This window comes from Chlorocebus sabaeus, chromosome 6 (genome assembly GCF_047675955.1).
Source record: "Chlorocebus sabaeus isolate Y175 chromosome 6, mChlSab1.0.hap1, whole genome shotgun sequence".
Lineage (NCBI taxonomy): Eukaryota > Metazoa > Chordata > Mammalia > Primates > Cercopithecidae > Chlorocebus > Chlorocebus sabaeus.
The window spans coordinates 29,104,096-29,115,906 of NC_132909.1; positions in this window are offsets into that span (position 1 = coordinate 29,104,096).

Consider the following 11,811-nt stretch of genomic DNA (forward strand, 5'->3'; position numbering starts at 1 on the left):
ATTACCAATTTCATGTGTATTCCTTTAATTCTGTTTTGAATTAAGTCTCTGAAAAGTGTTCATTTCCTTTTGTCAGTATTTCTTGCTGAAAACCTAGAAAAACCCAGAAAAGCATAATGAAATAAAAACCACAGATTCACCACCCAGAAAACTGCTGGTAACAGATTTGGTGTCGTTCCTGCAATTGTTTTAATGCTATGTATGTATATTTCTTTTTTTTTTTTTTTTGAGACGGAGTCTCGCCCTGTCGCCCAGGCTGGAGTGCCGGGCGCAATCTCGGTTTACTGCAAGCTCTGCCTCCTGGGTTCAAGTCATTCTCCTGCCTCAGCCTCCTGAGTAGCTGGGACTACAGGTGCCCACCACCACACTCGGCTAATTTTTTTTTTTTTTTTTTTTTTTTTTGGTATTTTTAGTAGAGATGGGTTTCACTGTGTTAGCCAGGATGGTCTCAATCTCCTGACCTCGTGATCTGCCCATGTCAGCCTCCCAAAGTGCTGGGATTACAGGCGTAAGCCACCGCACCCAGCCTATGTGTGTATGTTTCTAATGTACTTGCCTTCTTATCCTGTATACCTCTTTGAACACCTTTATCAATGAATGTGAAATAATATTTTTGATGTAATTTTAAATTCCTTGTAAATATTTGTAATAGCTGTGTAATATTCCATTGTGCCTAACCATGTGCCTGGTGCGATTTCCATTTGTGGGTTTTTACTACTGTAATGCTGAAGTATTACAGTACTACTGTGTTAATATTTTCTTTATTGTGTTCTAGTCTTTAGGATTCATTCCTCAAAGTGAAATTGCTGGATTTAAAAGTATGCAGCTTTATTTATTTATTTTTTTGAGACAGATTCGTGCTCTGTCACCCAGTCCGGAGTGCAGTGGTGTTATCTCAGCTCACTGCAACCTCTGCCTCCTGGGTTCCAATGATTCTCTTGCCTCAGCCTTCCAAGTACCTGAGATTACAGGTGCTTGCCACCACGCCTGGCTAATTTGTGTATTTTTTAGTAGAGACCGGGTTTTGCCATGTTGGCCAGACTAGTCTCGAACTCCTGACCTCAAGTGATCCTCCCACCTTGGCCTCCCAAAGTGTTGGGATTACAGGCATGAGCCACTGTGCCCCGCCAAGTATGCAACATTTTTTAAGGTGAGTTGTTTTATTAGGTCAGAATCCTTTTTGGAGAGGTGTTATTATTAACTTACTCTCCCAACAAACGGGCACACATCTCATTGCATCCCTACCAAGGAGCAGAGTGCTACTATCTTACGCCTTGATTAATTTCATGGGTGACTACTGACATCTGGTTTGATTCATTTTCGTTTGATTATGAATGGGGTTGATTGATCTGTAGCTTGGCTGTCTCTCTGTGAAAGACAGCTGGCGGTAATCCCCTATGGAACTGCCTGCCTAGGGGTGCTGGGACCCCACCCCAGTTCCCTGTGGCTGACGCAGTTGGGAGGGTGAGCAGGGAGTCAGCCACATGTGGCTGGCGGGGCAGCTGGGTGGCTTGGTGTCCGGGTGGCTGGGTGGCATGGTGTCCAGGTGGCTGGGTGGCATGGTGTCCAGGTGGCTGAGTCGCAGGATGTCTGTGTGTCCAGGTGGTGGCGTGTCCAGGTGGTGGCTTGTCCAGGTGGCAGGGTGTCTGGGTTGTGGGACAGCAGGGTGTCTGCGTGTCCAGGTGACAGAGTGTCTAGGTGGTGGGGTGGCAGGGCGTTTGGGTGTCTGTGTGTCTGGGTGATAGGATATCCTCGTGGTGGGGTCTGTGGGTGGAGGGGTCTCCAGGTGTCCAGGTGGCAGGGTGTCTGGGTGGAGCATTTTCCAGGTGGTGGGGTATCTGGGTGTCTTGGTGTCTGGGGGACAGGGTATCTGGGTATCTGAGTGGCAGGGTATCTAGGTGGTGGGGTGGCTGAGTGGCAGGGTGCCCAGGTGTCTGGGTGGTGGGGTGTCCAGGTATCTTGGTGTCAAGTGTCTGGGTGTCTCGGTGTCAGGTGTCTGGGTGTCTGGGTGTCCAGGTTTCTGGGTGTCAGGTTTCTGGGTATCTGTGTGGTGAGGTATCTGAGGGTCTGGGTGTCTGGGTGTCCAGGTGTCCAGGTGGTGGGATGTCTTTGTGTCTGAGTGGCAGGGCGTCTATGTGGCAGAGGGTCTGGGTGTTTGGGTGTCCAGGTGTCCAGGTGGCGGGTTGTCCAGGTGTCCAGGTAGTGGAGTGTCTGGGGGTTGAAGTGTCTGGGTATTGGAGTGGCAGGGTGTCTGGATGGTGGCGTGGTTGAGTATCCAGGTGTCCAAGTGACTGAGTGGCAGTGTATTCAGGTGGCAGGATGTCTGGGTGTCCAGGTGGTGGGGTGTCAGGTGTCTGGATGTCTGGGTGTCCGAGTGTCTGGGCGTCCGGGTGTCTGGGTGTCAGGTGTCTGGCTGTCAGGTGTCTGGGTGTGCGAGTTTCTGGATGTCTGGGTGTCAGGTTTCTGGGTGTCTGGGTGTCTGGGTGTCAGGTTTCTGGGTGTCCGGGTGTCTGAGTGTTGGGTGTCCGGGTGTCTGGTGTCTGGATGTCTGACTGTACAGGTGTTGGATGTCCAGGTGTCAGATGTCTGGGTGTTTGGGTGTCAGGGTGTCGGGTGTCTGGGTGTCCGAGTGTCACTTGGACACCTAGATACTCAGTCACCCCACCATCCAGACACCCTGCCACTTGAATATCCAGACACCCCAACCCCAGACACCCAGACACTCCACTACCTGGACACCCCACCACCTGGACACCTGAACACCCAAATACCCAGGCCCTCCACCACCCAGACACGCTGCCACCACCTGGACACCCAGACACCCAGCCACTCAGACACCTCATCACCCAGACACTCAGAAACCTGACACCCAGACACCCGGACACCTAGACACCCAGACACCCACACACCTGGTGGGGTGTCCGGGTGTCTTGGTATCAAGTGTCCGGGTGTCTGGGTGTCGGGTGTCTGGATCTCAGGTGGCTGGGTGTCTGGGTATCTAGTGTTTGGGTGTCTGGGTGTCCAAGTGTCCAGGTGTCAGGTGTCTGGGTGTCTGGGTGTCGGGTGTCTGAGTGTCTGGGTGTTAGGTGTCAGGTGTCTGCATGTCTGAGTATCTGGGTGTCCAGGTATCAAGTGTCTGGGTGTCTGGGTGTCCAGGTGCCTGAGTGTTAGGTGTCTGGGTGTCAGGCATCTTGGTGTCCAGGTATCCAAGTGTCTGGGTGTTGGGTATCTGGGTATCTGGGTGTTGAGTGTTTGAGTGTCAGGTGTCAGGTGTCTGGGTGTCCAGGTGTCAGGGTGTCAGTTGTCTGGGTGTCAGGTGTCTGGGTGTCTGGGCATCTGGGTGTCTGGGTGTCTGGTGTTTGGGCTTCCAGGTGTCTGGGTGTATGGGTATCTCACTGTCAGGTGTCTGAGCGTCCAGGAGTCTGGGTGTCTGGCTGTCCAGGTGTCCATGTGTCTGAGTGTCAGGTGTCTGTGTGTCAGGTGTCCTGGTGTCAGGTGTTTGGGTGTCAGGTTTCTGGGTGTTGGGTGTCCAGGTGTCTGGGTGTCAGGTGTCTCGGTGTCCAGGTGTCAGGTGTTTGGGTGTCAGGTTTCCGGGTGTTGGGTGTCCAGGTGTCTGGGTGTCAGGTGTCTCGGTGTCTGGGTGTCAGGTGTCTGGGTGTTTGGGTGTCTGGGTATCAGGTGTCTCAGTGTCTGAGTGTCAGATGTCTGGGTGTCTGGGTATCTGGGTATCAGGTGTCTGGGTGACCGGGTGTCCAGGTGTCCGGGTGTCTGGGTGTCAGGTGTCTGCGTATTAGATGTCTGGGTGTCTGGGTGTTTGGTGCCTGGGTGGCGGGGTGGCAGGATTTCTGGGCAGCAGGGCTGCCCTTCCAGTGGGGCCTGGCCCAAGGAGAGCTGCAGGCTGCCGACGGGTGAGGCAGCGCTAAGGAGGAGGCCTGGGTGCAGGGACCCAGTCATCATTGGAATAAACCATCTGCTCAGGGCCAGCTATTAACCTGCTTCAGTGTTGCCATTCCCAGGCAGATGGTACATTTTAGCTGGATGACTGCTTTGTGTCTCTGGGCTGAGATGTCTGGCTGGAGGGATGCAGGCCTGGCTGTGGTGTGCAGAGCTAGGAGGCCGCAGGGCTGGGGACACGGCCCAGCATCTGCGGTGGGAGGCGCCCTCTGGCGGGTCAGCCAGTCAAGGCCTTCCTCCTCCTCTCCCCAGGTCTGGGCCACGCCAGGCCCAGACGGTGGTAATCAGAAGATAGTGTTTTGTAACTTCCCGGGGCGGTGGGGGGAGGGTGCGGAGACTGCCCTGAGGTTTTCATAAGCTGTGGACAGGACATCAGCCGCATCTCCGGCAACCTTTTTTGCATGTAAAACAGAATGTCTCTCAATCCCAACAACAAACATATGGGAATTAAGAAATGCAGGGCTCGCCGGCGCGGTGGCTCACGCCTGTAATCCCAGCACTTTGGGAGGCTGAGGCAGGTGGATCACAAGGTCAGGAGATCGAGACCATCCTGGCTAATACGGTGAAACCCCGTCTCTACTAAAAATACAAAAAATTAGCCAGGCGCGGAGGCGGGCGCCTGTGGTCCCAGCTACTCAGGAGGCTGAGGCAGGAGAATGGCGTCGGCCCGGGAGGCGGAGCTTGCAGTGAGCCGAGATGGCGCCACTGCACTCCAGCCTGGGCGACAGAGCGGGACTCTGTCTCAAAAAAAAAAAAAAAAAAAAAAAAAAAGAAACGCAGGACTCATCTAAACCGTGCAGAATAGGGCATTGCCTGATGTGCCTTCAGTTGGCTGGAGGAGAGAAATGGCTTTATTAGCTGGAGAAGACCTCTAGGACCACGATGACAGCCACAGGTCAGCAGGCCGAGATCGAGCCTGGCCAGCCGCGTCACAGCCTCGGCGTCAGCTGTGGGTGCCCCCAAGTCCTGGCAAAGGAGGGAGCTGAGAGGTGTTTCTCTAAGCCATGCATGTGGTGGCTGTTTATTTTATTCTTCTGGGTTTTAAGAGAAGGATTTTACTCATTCTTGTTAGCAAGTAAGCAAATGCAAGTATAATATGCAGGAGATATCTGTTATGTACCAGTTAATTAGTAAAAATAAATACAAGGGATCAAACCCACAGCTGGCAGGGCTGAGGGAAAACGGTGTACACGTATGTCCACACACGCACATACATACACACACACACATACACGCAGAAGGTGATACATAGCAATGCACTCTTTTGGGACAATGATTTGATGAAAAATCACAGGAACTATAAAATTATATATACCTTCCAGCCTACCAATTTCACTTCAGGGAAAACATTCCAGTAGAATAATTCAAGTGGAAAAAAATAAAGATATTCATAGCACTGCTGTTTGTAATAGCAGGAAAAAAAAAAGGAAAGAATTCCAATTCTGAACAAAAGGGAAATAGTTAGACTATGTGTGTGAGCAAGAGGCTGGAATCCTAATAGCCAAGTGTAACAAATAGAGAACAGGGCTGGGCACGTGACATTCCGTGGATATACCCCCCCCAACACACACATGTTTATTTACCTTACCACAAATTCATGCTTCAGTGCTTGGAGGGAATAAGAAAGAAAGAGGGATTGCAGGCTGGATGCCGTGGTTCACATCTGTGATGCCACCACTTTGGTAGGCCAAGGCGGGTGGATCCCCTGAGGTCAGGAGTTCTAGACCAGCCTGGCCAACATGGTGAAACCCCATCTCTACTAAAAATACAAAACTTAGCCAGGCGTGGTGGTGGGTGCCTATAATCCCAGCTACTTGGGAGGCTGAGGCAGGAGAATTGCTTGAACCCAGGAGGCGGAGGTTGCAGTGAGCCAAGGTCATACCACTTCACTTCACCCTGGGCAACACAGCAAGACTCTATCTCAAAAAAAAAGGGGGGACTGCAGACCGTGCTGTGATCCTAGTGGTCTTCCACCTAATGAAGGCATGACTCAGAGGGAATAGACGGGCAGGCATGAATCTCAGGGCATGTGCATCTCGTGCCTGAGGGGTTCTAGTGTTTAAAATGTGAGTGATTTATGTATGCCTAAACCAAACATGAGCCAGCCTGCTCAGATTTTTGGAGAGCCAGCCAGGTCCTCATCTCCCTGGGGCTGCCTCTGGGGACCACTGAAGGCTGTCACTTAGGAAGAGGGCTCACAGCCCACCTTGGATCCTGCCCTCCTTAGAGGAGTGGTCCCACCACAACATTCAGTTCCAAAGCACCATCCCAGATCCTGAGACCCACGAGAGCTTGATCTGATGTGCTTGTGCCCACTGACCAGGGCAGGAGGGCCAGCTGTGCTGCGGGCTGTTTCAGGTTCTTCTATGTCAGCGCTATCCAACACGAATAGAATACAAGCCAAACGTGAGTGTCTTACCATGGGCAGATGTATACAAACCTGCTCCAACATCTGAGGAAGCTAAGAGGCCAAAGAAAGAGGCTGGCATATCTAGTTCCTTAGAAAGAAACATTCAATAGGGACTTACGGACCGAAGCCCTGTCAGTGGCAAGACAAGAGGGTGGACCCCGCACCATCACTCCCAAGACCCAGGACTTGTATACCAGAGGGGAGGGTGGTTCAGAATGGATGTGTAGACAGTTGAAGTAGGATAACATCAAGGTTGTTTGACGTAAGGATTTATGGTAAGTACCTGCAATTACACAAGAAGCGATAGAGAAATGAGGATCTTAGAGGCCTTCCTGGAATGGGGGTTCATCAGAAGCCAACTTGGCAGATTAGTATCCAAGACGGAGCTGCTTTGGCCTCCACAGTGAGTCACACGTGTAATTTGAGATTTTCTAGTAACCTACACTTTTAAAAAGTAGGAACAAACAGAAGAAATTAATTTAATAATATGATTTATTTAACCTGATATCTAACATATTATCATTTCAACATGTAATTAATATAAAAGATGATTGAGATGATTTCCATTTTTTTTTCATATTAAGCCTTCGAAACCTGGTGTCTATTTTACACTTGCTAGCACATCTCAATTCTGACTAGTCCCATGTGGCCAGTGGCTAGCATATTGGGAATCACAACTCTATAAGATACACAGCAGAAAGTATAAAAATGAAAGATTTCTTTTTTCTTTTCCACTCAGGTTGCCAGTGATACAGACACTCTAAGAACCAGGAAACACTTTTTTTTTTTTTTTTTTTTCTGTCTCTCCTCTGTTCTGAAATTTGGGATCTGGGCTTGTTTGAGATCCTTGTTAGAGGTCAAGAGCAGGTTGGGAAGTGCTATAGACTGAATCGTGTCCCCCTTAGAATTCCTGTGTTGAAGCCCCAGCCCTCAGAGTGACTGTGTTTGGAGATGGGATCTTAGGAGGTGATATGGTTTGGCTCTGTGTCCCCACCCAAATTTCATCTTGTAGCTCCCATAATTCCCATGTGTTACGGGAGGGACCTGGTGGGAAATAATTGAATCATGGGTGGGGTGATCTTCTCTGTGCTGTTTTCGTGATAGTGAATAAGTCTCACGAGATCAGAATTTTTTTTTTTTTTTAATGGAGTTTCACTGTTGTTGCCCAGGCTAGAGTGCAATGGTCTGATCTTGGCTCACTGCTACCTCTGCCTCCTGGGTTCAAATGATTCTCCTCCCTCAGCCTCCTAAGTAGCTGCAATGACAGGTGCCCACCACCATGCCCGGCTAATTTTTCTTTTTTGTATTTTTAGGAGAGATGGGGTTTCACCATGTTGGCGAGGCTGGTCTCGAACTCCTGGCCTCGGGTGATCCGCCCGTCTCGGCCTCCAAAATTGGTGGGATTACAGGCATGAGCCACCGTGCCTGGCCTATCTGATGGTTTTAAAAATGGGAATTTCCCTGCACAGGGTCTCTTTATTTACCTGCTGCCATCCAGTAAGATGTGACTTGCTCTTCTTTGTTTTGCTCCATGATTGTTTTGCCCCATGATTGTCCCTAGCCATGTGAAACTGTAAGTGCATTAAACCTCTTTCTTTTGTAAATTGCCCAGTCTCAGGTGTGTCTTTATTAACAGAGTGAAAGTGGACTTGATACAGGAGGTAAGGGGGTTCAGATACAGCCATGAGGGTGGGGCCTTCACCCTGGGATTAGTGTCCTAGACAGCTCTGTTGCTCTCTCCTCCATGTGATGACTCAGCAAGAAGGTGGTCATCTGTAAGCCAGGAAGAGAGCCCTCCCCAGAACCCAACCATGCTGGCTCCCAGATCTTGGACTTCCAGCCTCCTGAACTGTAAGAAAATAAATTTAAGCTGCCCAGTCTATGACATTTTGTCATGGCAGCCCAAGCTGACAGGTTGGGAGTTGGGAGAGTTGAGTGCTTACTGGTGGCTTCCCTAATCTGTGCTCTCTAACCAGACCTAAGGCAGGAGCATTTTCCCCTCCCTTGAGATGTCAAATAGACCTGGTGTGTGGGTGAAGACCACCTACCTGAGTGACCCCAAGTATCGCCAGCGAGAGGGTCACTTACTGCAGCCACTGGGCACCAGCCTTGTCCTGCCCCAGGAACAGGCAGCCCTGCTGTGGAGGCCTTGGATGATGGCATCCCCAAGTCCCTATCCCCTCTCCCTCCAACTGCCTGGCCAGATATGGCTGAAGAAAAACACCTGACCACATTGACTGCTCTCACTTTTTTTTTTTTTTTTGAGACAGAGTCTCGCTCTGTCACCCAGGCTGGATTTCAGTGGAGTGATCTCAGCTCACTGTAACCTCTACCTCCCAGGTTCAAGCAATTCTCCTGCCTTAGCCTCCCAAGTATCTGGGATTACAGGCATCTGCCACCACGCCCAGCTAATTTTTTATTTTTTATTTTTGTATTTTTAGTAGAGATGGGGTTTCACCATGTTGGCCAGGCTGGTCTTGAACTGCTGACCTCATGTGATTCCCCTGCCTCAGCCTCCAAAAGTCCTGAGATTACAGGCATGAGCCACTGCATCTGGCCATTTTTTTTTCTTTTCTTTTCTTTTCTTTTCTTTTTTGAGGCAGAGTCTCACTCTGTTGCCCAGGCTGGAGTGTAGTGGCAAGATCTCGGCTCACTGCAACCTCTGCCTCCCGGGTTCAAGCCATTCTCCTGCCTCAGCTTCCCTACTAGCTGGGATTACAGGTGCCCACCACTGCGCCCAACTAATTTTTGTATTTTTAGTAGAGACAGGGTTTCACCATGTTTGCCAGGCTGGTCTTGAACTCCTGATCTCAGGTGATCCGCCTGCCTCGGCCTCCGAAAGAGCTGAGATTACATGTGTGAGCCACCGCGCCCGGCCTTCTCTCACTTTCAGTTCTTCATCACTAAGCTCAGAGCGGGCTGCCGTGTTGCTGGCAATTATCCCGTATTTTCCCAGGATAATTGCCAGCAACATGGCAGCCCCCTCTGAGTTCATTTCCTCTCCCTCTAACCTCTTCTCTCTTGGGCTCCCAACCCTTCCTCTTCTGTCTTTTCTCTCCGGTGGTGACCTTGCTTCCCGTTTCACTAAGAAAAATGAAGCCTCCAGAAGAGAATGCCCACCACCTCCATCTGCTCGCAGGCAACCATCTTTCTTCTGTTACTGTGAACTGACCTTGGTCTAAGGCCACCTCCTCCACTGGACACAGGGTCCACCCCTCTCCCACCAGGGGACGCCACTCCAGCAGCCATTCCGCTCTTTCTGTCTGTGTCACCGATTCCCCCTCTCCACAGGCTCCACAGGTTCATCAGCATGAACATGCACATTCGTTCTCCAATATTAAAAACAACCAAAATGTCAACGAGTGTTAGGACAATTTTGTTGGGGAATAATTGTTTTTTCAACCAGTACTGCTAGGACTACGGCACGACTGCATGCAAAATAATGAAGTCTACCGCCTACCTTATACTATGTAAAAAAACTATGTCAAAGCCAGTTGCAGTGGCTGACACCTGTAATCCCAGCATTTTGGGACCCCAAGTTGGGAGGATCACTTGAGGGCAAGAGTTCAAGACCAGCCTGGGCAACATAGTGAGACCCTGATTCTACAAAAAAATAGAAAAATTAGCCAGGTGTGGTGGCATGCTTCTGTAGTCCCAGCAACCTGAGTGGCTGAGGCGAGAGGATTGTTTGAATCCAGCAATCCTCCTTTTTTTTTTTTCTGTTAGAAAAACAAAACAAAACAAAACAACAACATTAAGTCTAAACAGACCTAAATGTAAGAACTATAAGACTCTCAGATGAAAACTTAGGAATAACTCTTTATGACCTTGGATTAGGCAATGGCTTCTTAGATATGACATAAAAACACAAGTGGCAAACTAAAAAATAGGTTAATGGGATTTCATCAAAAATTGAAAACTTATGTGCATCAGGCACTATCCAGAAAGTGAAAAAAACAAACCATGGAATGGGAGAAAATAACTGCAAATCATGTATCTGATGAGGAACTAGTATCTAGAATATGTAAAGAATGCTCACAACTCAGCAATAAAAAGACAAATGTGGCTGGGCTTGGTGGCTCATGTCTATAATCCCAGTATTTTGGGTGGCAGAGAGAGGAAGATTGCTTGAGCCCAGGAGTTCAAGACGAGACTGGGCAACATAATGAGACACCATCGCTACAAAAAAGAGGCAAATGTCCTAATTTAAAAGTGGACACTAAGCACATGAGAAGAGGCTCAACGCCATCAGCCATCAAAACCACAACAATATACCACTTCTTCCCTAGTAGGATGGTTAAAATAAAGAGAATAACAAGTATTGATGAAGTTGGGAAGAAATCAGAACCTTTGTATGTTGCTGGTGGGAACGTAAAATGATGTAGCTGCTCTGGAAAACAGTTTGGCAGCTCCTCAAAACGTTAAACAGAGTGACCACATGACCAAGCAATTCCACTCCTAGGCATATACCCAAGACAGTGAAAAACATATGTCCAGACAAACACACACACACACCAGTGTTCACCAGCAACATTACTCACAACAGCCAAAAAGCGTTACAACCTAAATGTCCATCATCTGATGAATAATAACAAAATGTGTATAACATACGATGGGTTATTACTCAGCCATAAAAAGGAATTACGTACTGATCCACACTGAACATGGATCAATCCTGAATATTATACTGAGGCAAGGCACGGTGGTTCATGCCTGTTACCCCAGCACTTTGGGAGGCCAAGGCGGATGAATCATTTGAGGTCAGGAGTTCGAGACCAGCCTGGACAACACGGTGAAACTCTGTCTCTACTAAAAATACAAAAATTAGCTGGACATGGTGACACACGCCTCTAATCCCAGCTCCTCGGGAGGCTGAGGCAGAAGAATCACTTGAACCCAGGAGGTGGAGGTTGCAGTGAGCCGAGATCATGCCACTGTACTCCAGCCTGGATGACAGAGTGAGACTCCGTTAAAAAAAAAACTATACACACACACACACACACACACACACACACACACACACACACACAGAGTGAAAGAGACTAGTCACAAAAGACCATGTATTATATAATTCCATTTACGTGAAATGTGTGGAAAAGGCAAATCCACAGAGGTGGAGAGTAGGTTCGCGGTTGCCAGGGGCTGGGAGGTGGGAGGAACAGGGAGTGACTCGTCATAGGTGTAGGGTTTCTCTATGGGGTGATGAAAATGTTCTGAAATTGGATAGTGGTGATGGCTGCACAATCTTGTGACTACTAAAAACCACTGAGTTGGACATTCCAAAGAGGGGGCGGATTTTATGGGATGTGAACAATATCTCAAAAAGGCTATTTTTTAAAAACCCCAAACTCGCTTTGGCACCACTTCCCTCTCCCTTTGCATCGGAATTCCTCCAGTGAGTTTCTGTGCTCGCTGCTGCTAATCTGTTTCTTCCGTCCTCTTGTTCC